This window comes from Haplochromis burtoni, unplaced genomic scaffold (assembly GCF_018398535.1).
Source record: "Haplochromis burtoni strain Fernald_Lab_line unplaced genomic scaffold, NCSU_Asbu1 Contig_101, whole genome shotgun sequence".
Taxonomy (NCBI): Eukaryota; Metazoa; Chordata; class Actinopteri; order Cichliformes; family Cichlidae; genus Haplochromis; species Haplochromis burtoni.
The window spans coordinates 1,504,483-1,516,475 of NW_024582462.1; the positions used below are offsets into that span (position 1 = coordinate 1,504,483).

General features: G+C 38.3%; 1 long non-coding RNA gene and 1 pseudogene across 1 annotated transcript; both read left to right on the top strand.

Moving 5' to 3' along the window:
- Window positions 1–7,715: 7,715 nt before the first annotated feature.
- LOC121814902 lies at window positions 7,716–11,677 on the top strand. The gene is made up of 3 exons (XR_006054644.1): window positions 7,716–8,151; window positions 8,498–8,590; window positions 10,807–11,677. It is a non-coding gene; the product is annotated as an uncharacterized LOC121814902 (long non-coding RNA).
- A 242-nt stretch (window positions 11,678–11,919) lies between these two features.
- LOC102308765 overlaps window positions 11,920–11,993 on the top strand; it is a 16,364-nt pseudogene continuing 16,290 nt past the window's right edge.

Here is an 11,993-nt window from a genome sequence, read left to right on the forward strand (position 1 = left end):
ACGAACCACAGGGAGCCTAAGTGCCTGGGACAGGTGTTGTGACAAGAAAGTTTTCTGGATTGAAGTCAGGTTTTTCTACCAGAGTAATAATCCAGGTTCCCCTAAAGGCTCATTTCCATCTTCCATTAGTTTCTTGTGGGTGAATATCCTTTGATTCTGAGGTTCTGGCCAATACAGAGACAGAGCTGTCCACCTCCACAAAATCTCCAGCCCCTGGTTATTCACACTGCTCAGACTAATGGATTCAAGGTCTCATTTAGATCATTATGAGTCACAACATCACCTGCCTGTGAAGAGGTTCATTCTAAAAACCTAAAAATTTATCATTTGAGCAATCATAGGTAATCATAGTCAGGATGATAAAATATTGCTGTTTCCTCTTTGATCTATTTTTTTTATTATTTAAACTCCCCCATCACCACACAGCATATTTTGAGGAAAAAGAAGGAAGTATGACAGCGCTCTTGTCTTTCCCTTTGTTTTCATTCCTCCTACATGGGAGCACCCACAGTCCTGTGGAAACACTGAAAGCACAACCCATATATATACAGTGGCAGGCCTCTATCACGTTAAAACGAAGCCCTGGGATAAAGAGCTGCATCTTCTCCTGCACACTTTGTGTGAGCTGTAAACAACAGCAAAGAGCCTTCTTAAGAATATGTGTTATTTTCCAGTGAGAAGTTTTAAATTGAAATGCAAATATGTTACAGGAGGGGAAAGGCGTGGAAAGGCTGGATTAAAATGCAAGTGTGATGCCAAATATAATTGCCAGTGAAATCCAGTGTTATTTATCAGACATCACGCATTATATCTGGTGGATTTTCCTTTTGTTGTTAAATCTTTTAAAACTAATGCTTGGACTGTCTATGGATTCAAACTGTTTCTGACAATTGTAAGAGTTGTAAGTGTAAGAGAGAGCAATAAAAAGACAGCACAAGAGAGACGAGACAGTTTGTATATTAAAGTTTAATATTCAAGTCCATGGTTGTAAAAAGAAAAAAATCTAGATTATTTTCAAAACCACTGATGCACATATACACATTAGCCACAACACTCAAACCACTAACTAGTGAAGCAAAACACATTAATCATTTCAGTGTGAAATCCTTTGATTTGACACACACACCCTGCCTAAACAATGGCAACCACTGGGCTCCCTGGCGCACCCCAATGGCAGTGGTCTCTTGTAACAGAATAAAACACTTACACAACTTGTTCATATTATTCACATGGTCAAAAATGTCATAACACTGTTAGCTTTTTTAAATATCTTTAACAAAATGCTAAGATGTTCCATGCTATGCTCTCAATCCCTTCTCGTGGCCTTCGGCTGACAAATACTACAAGCTGTTTAGTATCAGCTTGAACTATCTTGGCCAAACACCAGTCAGGCAAAATTAACTTCAAGGTCACATCATTTTTGCTCTTGATAATGAAACTTTAGAGATGGCCGTGGGATGCAGCTGGAATCTTTAGAAAGTGCTAATAAATGGACCTTAAGGTTGCCACTGAAATACAAGTTCAACTTGGAAAAACCACCCAGCTCCATTCTCACCAATACAGCAAAGAAGATGCTTTACCAAGCTGTAAAAATGTACACTATGATGTAATTTGGAAGAGGTCTGTGTATTATTTCTTCAGCAGGGAGCACAGACACTTAACACTCGCCTCTCAAAGGCTGCCCATACTCAGTGACCCGAGATCAATGTCCCTTTGGGCAGAACAGAAGAGCTGCCGGTTGGAAGTAAAAGGGAAAAAAACACAGAGAACAGCATACAAGTAGGATGGTGGTGGGCAAAGAAAATCTCCTTAAAAGACCTGAGCCAACACTGCGTGGTCTTCTTTCTCTGTCCTTTGATGCCTTTTCTATATTTTGCTTTAAAATGAGTCAGTAACTTTTTGCTCTTAGAACCATATCGCTTCATATATTATGAGAAAACTTCATTTTCTTTGCCTTTTTTTCCCCTGAACTGTTTGCAAAGTTTGACAGCACGCTTGAGAATGAGCTGATTTGTTATGGATTTCTGTTTCAAACTCTGCAAATAAAATTCCATTCACGGGCTGATAAAGAAATTTGAATTGAATTAAACCAAATCGAAGTCAGCAACAGTGGAAAGTGGTCTTTTTGTTTAATCCTTTATCTTTAAGACGGGAAAGCAAACTAACTGTCGCGTCTTTGTATTGGCCAGCTCATTTTTGCACACTGACTAATTCCATTGTTTTTGCTGTTATAGTAGGTTTAGAGTGGGCAGTGAGAGCCGCTTGATCTCGAGGAAATTTCTATACATATTTACTGCTGTCTTTAATAGAGCTCTGCAGAAAATCCCCCTATTATTTTAGCTTGTGATGCTATGTGATCAGTCAGCTATTGCTGCGTGAGATAAAACCATATTATTATTCATTATTCCCACCAGTTTTTGACTTCTCTACCTTGCAAATTCAACGTATTGGATTTGAGGTTTAAAATATCTCCTCTTGCAAGTGGAGGAAAGTCCTGAGCCTTTGTATTTTGAGCAAGAACTGTGTCCTCAAAACTCATTTAGCTTGTGTGCTGCTGGGTCAATATCTTTTGGGGCTTTAGTCGCATGCTGTGGTCAGCAAGGCCAAACAATCGAGAAAGCAGAGCTCTGCAAAGATTGTAAGAGATAGCGTGTGCTCTCTAACACCGGCCCAGTGCTATATGAGGACAAGTATGACAAGTAAGTGTCTTTTTCTTTTCTTCAGCTTTTCTCAGCAGAAAGCTGGGGAATTATTCTCTTTATCTTTGGCCTTACTTGAAGAGATCATTTGCTGCTCACGACCCTGAAACATAAGCCAGTTGATCCACTTGTGGCTGCTACAGGAAAGAGGATAACAGAGGGAGGGAGAGGTGGCAAAGTCCCACAGCTCGTGTTTTGCACAGGATGTGTATAAAGAAACCATCTGGTCCCTCCCCCAGAGGGAAGGCACCCCTACTCTCCTTCACGTTTGTCTACACACAGTAGAATCAGTCAAGGTAAGTGCCTTTTATTTCTATTGTATAAACCAAACACCCACAGGTCAGTTCATAGTCTTTTGTAAGCTGCTCAGTGCAGAGATTATTTTCCTTAAACAGCAATTACAACTCCACTCTGCCTTAATGATTTGAGAGGAAAGAATGGTCAACATTTTAGCCAGTAAATTACTTTTTTTTCTCTTCCAGATGAGCATCCTATTTGCTGTTGTCCTGTTATTGTACTGCAGATGCAAAGCCACAGGAACACAAGGTGGGTCAATACTTTTCTCATTGAGGATGCAATGAAAGTAAACTGTCTCATTATTCTTGCCGCTCAGAAATTCTCATTTAGATTGTAGCCCGGATCCCACCAGTTGTTTGCCAGTCAAAATTTGCTCTTGTCATCTGCTGCAGGCTGAGCCGCTCTCTCTTTTATATGCAGCGCAGCTCCAGACGCGATGGGACAGCAGGTGGACGTGCGTTCACTTCAGTGGGGCAATTTTTATTCTTTTTTTTATTCTTTTCTCCCTTTTTTTGCAGTGTGTCACAATGATAAAAGCAAATGGGTTTGAATCGAATTTTAGGAAATACACTTATGTTAGTTGCCTTCACAGAAAGATATCCAGCATTTCTTTCGTCTGTGTAATCACTACTCATTCGCAGACAGTTGTGAGAGGATGGACTCCCCTCTAGTGTGTCTGAATGCTAAATATGAAGCTGCAGCAAACAGTCAGGTACATTAGCTCAGCGGTCCAACCTTTTTTTTGCGCCATGGACCGGTTTATGTCCGACAGTATTTTCAGGGGTCGTCCTTTAAAGTGTCGCGGATAAATACAACAAAATAAAACCAGTACCACTACCAAAAAAAAGAAGATTTATTCATAACACATGGGAAAAGACCCAGGGAAACCTAGTTAACGATAAAAACAATAACAAAATAACGATAAAAAACAATAAAAAACATTCATTTCACACCTGAGCCTCCACTCTCGCAGTCCGGTACCAAAAGACTCATGGACCGGTGGTTGGGGACCGCTGCATTAGCTCACTACGGATGAGGGAACCAATCAGCTAGTTAGCCGATTTATCCTTTGGGGGCAACAGTATTTTTTGTTTGGCTCATAAACTCTACTAGCCACCAGTATGCCCACCATGTGAAGTCCAACTGTTTCCAAATAGTTGTGGCTCTAAATAAAAAAGTAACCCTAAAGCATACCTTCCTTTATCTCTTTTTTTTTTTTCACTTTCATAATTAAGACCACACACTCAACAGGAAAATACTCAGAAGTCATTTTCCTTTTCCTTTCTGCAACCAAATGTATCGCCCCCTGCTGGCCATTGCCAAAAATGCAGGTTATAGTTTAAAGTTTTTAGTTTATATATATTTATATAGCACATTTAATTACAACAGGAGCGTTGACCAAAGTGCTGTACAAGAATACAACATACCTAATAAAATAACTTAGAGTATTGATAGCAAACACCAAATATGAATTAACAAATAACTCTCATGCTGTATTAAAAGCCAGTAAATAAAAATGTGTTTTAAGATAAGATTTAAAAAGATTGACAGTAGGAGCCTGTCTGATGTATGGGGGTAAATTATTCCACAGCTTAGGTGCTACGACTGCAAATGCTCGATCGCCTCTATGAACCAGCCTCGACCTTGGTACGGCTAAAAGTAAAAGATCACTTGATCTAAGAGATCTGAGGGGGGTATAAGTCTGCAAGAGGTCAGACAAATATCCGGGAGCCAGGTTTGTGGCACTTTTTCTGACCCTAAAGCTTGCGTCCATCTTTTATTTACCATCTATACTTGAACATATAAGCATGGTATCGAGTTAAAAAAAAACATATGTGAGCTTCAAAACTTCCTGTTCTGTCCACCAGCCATTGTTTCCATCCATCCACCCATTTCATTATGCATATCAAATTTACGGTTGCAGGGGAGTTTGAATTTTTTTTTAAACTACATCCTAACTGTTTGTTTTTCGGGGGGGTGTTTGTTTGTTTGGGGGGTTTATTTCAGTTCCATTTCAGATAGTTTCCAGAGTGGATTTTCTTGTTTTAGTTTCGTTTTTATTGGTTTCGGTGTTAGTTTTTCAGCTTTTGAATTATTATTACATGGTGGGAATATGTCAGTGGCATGACATCCTGTATCCACACAACAAAATGTTCTCAGGTGTGACTGATCAACAGAAAGTGCTACAAAACACCTGTTTGCTAGACTACAGTTATCTGCATATTCATAAGTAGATATCAGTTTATAGAGATTCAGTTAGCTTAAACAGTTAAGATACCTCTGTAGTTTTAAAAAAATAATCTATTTATGGACTACAATTTAGGAGGTATTGATGCATACAGATTTTTAGTGTGACTAAACTGATGACAAACAGCCAGCAGTGTGATTCTGATCATATATTGACTTGAAATGTAATTCACAAAGCCTGCATTTTTAACATGGGTCAAGTACAAACTATAGAATGTTTTTTAAGTTGTAAGAAAAGCGTTGCTAGGTGACTGACAAGGAAAAATGTGCATTGACAATTTGTGATTTTGTGCTATGAGAAACAGAGAGAGGAAAAATATGATCTGATCTTTACTTGACTTCCAAAATGTATCCAGTACAGAACATAAAAATCTAAGTTTGCTTTTCTTCTGCGTACGGTGCATTCACATGATGGAATATTGGAGCCTCTTGCTAGTTTCTGTTCTCTTGCAGACCATTCACATCACGAATGTGAAAATCAAGGGGTCAGGAGCTGTGGAGAGTGCCTGGCAGCAGGGCCACATTGTGCCTGGTGTACTTAGGAGGTGAATGGCCTCGGAAATACTCTGTGACTTCTTTTTTGGCGGGTTCACTGTTAACTGAACACCAAGTATATTTTTGGTCCACAAAAAGTTTTTCAGTACTCCAGATCTGTTCCCTTAACAGAGAGATGCTTAGTGGATATAGAAATCTCCAATTTATTTGAGTGGAGACCTTGAAAAGTTAGCAGTGGATGGGTTAAGTCCTAGTTTGCATTTTGTATTAAGATTGAACGCTATTACTGATTAATCCTAATAAAATTAAGTAATTACATATTTAATAACTTAAATTACAGTACTGTGTAAAAGTCTCAAGCCACACCTTATATCTTCATATGCTGCTTGGGAAATAGGTGCAAAATATAGAAGGCAAAAACAGAGTCTGTGCAATCTAAGGAACTTGAAGGTGAATATTTTTTTTAAAAATGGCTTCACGACAGCCACCCTTCAACTGAGAACATTTCTGATCAAGATTAAACTCAAGCGCCTCTCACAGGTGCTATGTTTGCTGCACTTTTTCCTATTTCGGAAGAACATAACTTTCATATAATCTTCATTTTGCTATAGCTATAGCGATAGCTGATGAAGCTATCACTCTAAAAAGTAATTAATGGGATCTTTAGTCATTACTTACATATATATGTTGTTGTGAAATGAAAATTTAAGTTCATAAATACTGTTAGACTAATTAAAATTTTTATTTTATTGAGTTCGGGTGACACATAAATTATGCCTCTTTACTCAATATATAATCGTGATTTGTCTGAATTTAAAATCTTCTTTTAATCAAAAAACAATATAATTTTAAGTTCTGTCGATGTAAAATACAACTTGATGACGTGTAAACAGCTCACAGTTCCCTTCTTCTACTCAAGCGGACATATTCAACAGCACGTGTTCAAGGTTTATCAAGAGCTGTGTTCGTCGCGAACGGTGAGTAATTTTATGCGAAATTACACATATCTGCAGTCGCTCTGGATTTTGTTAGTTTACTTTAAACACGAACAACATAACATACATCTTAGCTTGCCCCCGCGTTTGTGTGTTTTAATATACACACAGCAGCTAATTCCGCGATAGCATAAATTGTTGGGCTCTTTTTGGAAAATTTAACACTGATGTTACTCTAATGCAGACCACTGTAATTGTCTTATAATTTTTAAAAGATAGCGGACGTTGTTAGCCCCGGCACAAACTACTATGCTAACGTAGCTAGCCAAGCTAAGTTGTGTTCACTGTGATTTTATTTTTGAGATGTGAAATGTATTTTTTGAAGGGAAGCATTTTATGTTAGTAATTGTTAAGAAACGCTTCTAAATTTTCGTAACGTTACGGGGTGAAGTTCAACCCCGTTGGCTTCTGCGCAGGAAGTGCAGTCGCCATTAGTCCGGTGTGTCTGTTGACTGCTAAGAGCGGTTCTTCACCGGCTGCTCGGCCTATTTTCACAGGTAAAAGACCAGACTTAAGTGCACTGTGCCGCATATGGTAGGGTAGTTAGCTGTCCCTAATTTTTGGGACTTTCCGTGTTTTTGAGTAGAGGCGACGTGCATTGGCACTGGCTGTAACATTGATATGCTCAATAAAGGTTGAAAGTAAGAAAAAAATCAATAACACTAAGGTGCACAAAAATGACCATAGCTGCTGACTCAGCATTGATTCCAATTTGGTTTTGGAGAATGAAATGAAAACAGATCAAGTGGGATTATTGACATTGTAGCTTGTGTATAAAAAAGTTTGGGTTTTTTTTCGTATTTACTGTCAGAAATGATTCTGTCCTGTCATGCCACACCTTATGTTTGCTTTTGTTGATAAAAAAACCTATGTTTATATTATATTATATATATTATATATATATATATTATAAATATATACTTATATAATATATAAATATATATATAATTTTGTTTTTTTTTTTGAGTTAACACATTCCTCAGTAGAAATACATGCACTGGGGGCGAGTGGAGACCCCTCCAAGATCGCGGTCGGTGGGGATACACGCTCCAACAGACTGGCCCAGTCCATGTCACCTCTATGTATATTTGATCTATGGAAAGCCACGTTAGGCTTCCAGCACCCAGTGTATTCAGGTCTATGTAGTTTTGAATGTTTGGTTCTAGCTCACACAGCTTTGACAGGTGAAACTTATTCACTGTATTGAAGACTCACAGGTGAAGTTGAAAATACCATCTTTTGTATTTTTGTGCAGGCACGACTTTCTGGTGTTATACACTGTCCTGGCGTTGCAGATCTAGGGGTTCCAGTTAAGACGTGGTCAGCCTTCTAAAGAAAGTGGGAATCTCACCGAAGGCCAGGACAAAGGCTCAAACCATCATCTTTTCCTGGTATCGAATACCAAGGGACCTTCTGAAGTAAGCTTTAACAAGTAAGCTTGAATTGAGTAATTCAGAATCAAGAAGTATGGATTGGCCTTGCAAAATCTGTAAATTTGCAACCTCCACTAAGGAAGAGCTGATGAAACATTATAGGTTACGCCATATCCCCAGTGTACAGCCTCTGCCATGTCCTTACCTAGATTGTTTTTGTTCATTTAAGTCATGGGGTAGCCTAAAATCACACATATCAAGGAAACACTCAACTCACTCAACAATGAGAACCTCTGAAATACTCAGTTTCTGTTGCCAGTTCTGTAATGTGGGCACATTTTCCACTGAAAAAGAGTATTTTGAACACCTTTTATTTTTTTCTATCAATCAGGACAACACAGTTGAAAAGCGCAGAGAAATTGCTATTCGCTGCCTCATAGTCTATCTTGGAGAGAAGGAGGAGGATCTTTTCAAACAATACAGCGTAAGTACTTGAGTTGGTTTTTAATTTTTTGTTTAGTTTTGAATGCATGTCTCTGTTGGGTCTTTGTGTTTTGTTCATTGGATTTTCTGTTCAGGGTTGAGTATTTAAGTCATTCAGTGCCATAGACGTCTTTAGACGTCAAAATGAATCCGAACGCTCAGTGCCATAGACGCCTCTTGAGCTTTTTATTGAATTGAGAAGGTGATGGAGTTGATTACATGGATAAAATCCCACCAGCGTGACAGTCGGCTCTACTGAGAACGAGTATTGTGGCGCGATTTTTGATCCAGCTCGTCATTTCGAACTTGAGGTGTCTGCAGCCTGACGTCATGGTTTTTCTAGCGATTCCAGTGAACATGAACCGGATTTATCTGACCAGTATCTCCTGTTAGAAACTTCTGAATGCAGCAGGGACCAGAATAATGAACGATTTGCTGCATAAAACGCACAGAAATTGTTGATAGACGAACCGATGGCCGGGTGGGGGGTGAACAGACTAAGTCGCGCACTCACTTGTGCACATGCGGGAGTAACACACACACACAGACTCTCTGAATCATAAATCAGTCGCTTTTTTCTTATATATTTTTCAAATGTTGAAATTATCTATAAACAACTATTTTTATACAAAAAATAATCTGCCAAAAGTACATTTTTACAGGTGATTTTTTTTACTTCATAGTAGTAAAACATAGTTGAGATGTTGCATGAATCATTGAAACACGAAATCTTTACATCAAAGTCAGTGATCTGCTAGAAAAACCTATTTACACAAAGCGCTTTTGATCCAGAAACAGGTGTTTTGTCATGAAAGTTTCTCTTTTCTATTGCAGATTTCTAAATAACAGAGGTAGAAACATTTTTTTTGGTGCTGAAAGAAGAGAGACTCATTTTTGTCATGGTGGTTTCAGAATTCACATAGGCATAGAACAAAATATTCTGTGAGCCTTCAAAATCAGTGAAAAAGCTAAATATCTCTGGAACTGAGGGGGGTATGAAATCTGAGAGTGGCTGGCACTGAATGAGTTAAGGGACATTCCAACCCTAAGTGAAGATATGTCTATTGCCATGTATAAGTGAGAAAAAAGCATTTCAGAATTACAATCCGAAGATGTTTATTGCCATTGTCATTGAACATAATTTGCTGAATAGAAACCTGTTTCCGTGATAAGGTGCAACATAAACACACAGGATAAAAAATTTTGTAGCCAGCGCAGTCATTTTCCTGATCTGGCAGTAAACAATGGAAGTGAATGGCAGGTACTAGCATTTTGTATGCAAAAGTGATTAAAATCACTCAATAATGATACCAAGTATTCCTGGGGAGCTCAACAATCATGCTGACTGCAAATGAAAAGTATGAATTGACATGAAGGATTTTCAGGAGCCGATTTAGACTTGGGACTATATCAACATTGAAGCCCAAGAAACACAGCAGTTGACCCTCGCCATTATAAACCAACATGCTATTTGTGCAATATTTCTTCAACAAATCAAAGACCCATCCATTGTTACTGCAGCTTACTATGCTTGTATAGTAGTGGCTGTGTGTGTTTGTTTATGGAAGCTGGAGGCTTTTTCAACTGTTGCGTTATATCCATGCACCATGCAGTGGATGTTTACAGCGGTGTTTGTCGTAACTGCAATGTAGTCTCAAGTCTAAATCAGCTTCTGCAAATCTTCCGTGTTACTTTTGCACTTTTCATTTGCCGTGAACATGATTACTGAGCTCCCAAGAAATATTTGTTTTCATTACTGAGTCATTTTAATCACTTTTGCACACAACATGCTAGCACCTGCTATTCACTTCCATTGTTTATGCTCTGCTAAAGCAAATGGATTGCTTCCGGATCAGGAGAATTAGTGTGCTGTTTACAAAAGGCTTGTTTCTCACTTTCTAACTGTGGCAATATGGCAATAGATAAAATTTCACTTAGAAGTGGAATAACCCTTAAAAATGATTTATTAGATTTTCTTTTCAAAGTGGAAAAACAAAACTGTGAAAAACAAGACATTTTTTATTTTAAACGTTGGATTATGGTTTAATTTAGCTTTTAAAAATTACAGAATGACAAAGTAAAATCACTGAAAAACACAAAAGACAACCTGTTTTAGCTTATTTTCCTACCTGTAGTAGTTCATTCCCTTATGCACGTCATCCTGAAGTGCTTGAGCTATGTATTTTATACATCCTAACATTTAATTTCTCCTACAAGGATGAGGAGGAGCTCAACGCAGACCTTGCAATGCAAATCATGAAGATTGCTATCATTGGTGATGGGCCTGCAACCATATCGTTGAGGGATCCAAGATCCTGGAGAGGATTGATGTTGCCAGATCCTGTGCTTTGATGATGGGAGTAATCTACGCTCTGAACCTTACCTATCCCAAGCAGCTGAAATTTACCTTTGAGGTATTTCAAAAGCTATGCCTTGAGCTTGATGGACAAAAAGCCAGCTCTAAAGTAATGAATCTTAAGTTTGGTATTTTCTAGAGCAGACTTGATAGACCATTCGTGAGTGAGTTTCACAAAAACCTTATTCCTGCATTTCTGGCACTACTTCATTGTGTTTTACTAAATTTTAAAGCGCTGTTCTTAAGTCTTCTGAGTTAATGTTTTGCCGTGTCTTAAATGCTGTTATTTGCACATTTTTAAGGAATGCGTTTAATTTCTCCCATGACCTGTGTTCTGAGGGTACTGGTGTGTTTTAAAGTTTGTGTAATGCCCTCTTTAGCTGGCCTTAATCTTGAGGGTGAAAAGTCAAATATAGAAGAGAATCAAGAATACTTTGTAAGAGTGCTGACAAAGTTGAATGAAAGAAGCTTTGCTCATTTTATGTTTAAATTAGTGCATTTAATGTATAGCAGCCTGTCATCTTTTGTTTTGATTCACTGTCAAATGTTAAAGCAAAAAAAAAAGAGGATTCAAGTAATAGGTTGTATTACAATTTTAATACACAGTTCCTTAAGTTTCAGTGGGCAATTTGTGTTCTAGGAAACTGAAGCCCACAAATCTTGCACTTCCACACACGTTAAAGAATTGTGATGTTTGTTATTGTAATTAAATGGGTCTAACTCATTTGAATACATCTGTCTGAATTTCTATTCTTTCTGAGCACCAGGTACGCGTCCCTTAGCTGATGTCCAGGTATTTGGCATCACATCTGCCGCATTCAAACAAATACACACAACATCCATTTCTTTTTCTGAAGGTCATGACACAAGAGCACACACAGCGCATGTTAAGGCTGACCTTCGTTTGGGGAAAAAAGTGATCGACAAGTTTCTAAGGTCTTAGAACCTTGACTTCTTTGTGGGCAGGCACCACCATGCATGAGCCTGCCCACGCGGTAGTCATGGTTATAAGACACAGCCAAATGATCAAGGTTGTATTTTGGAGCGA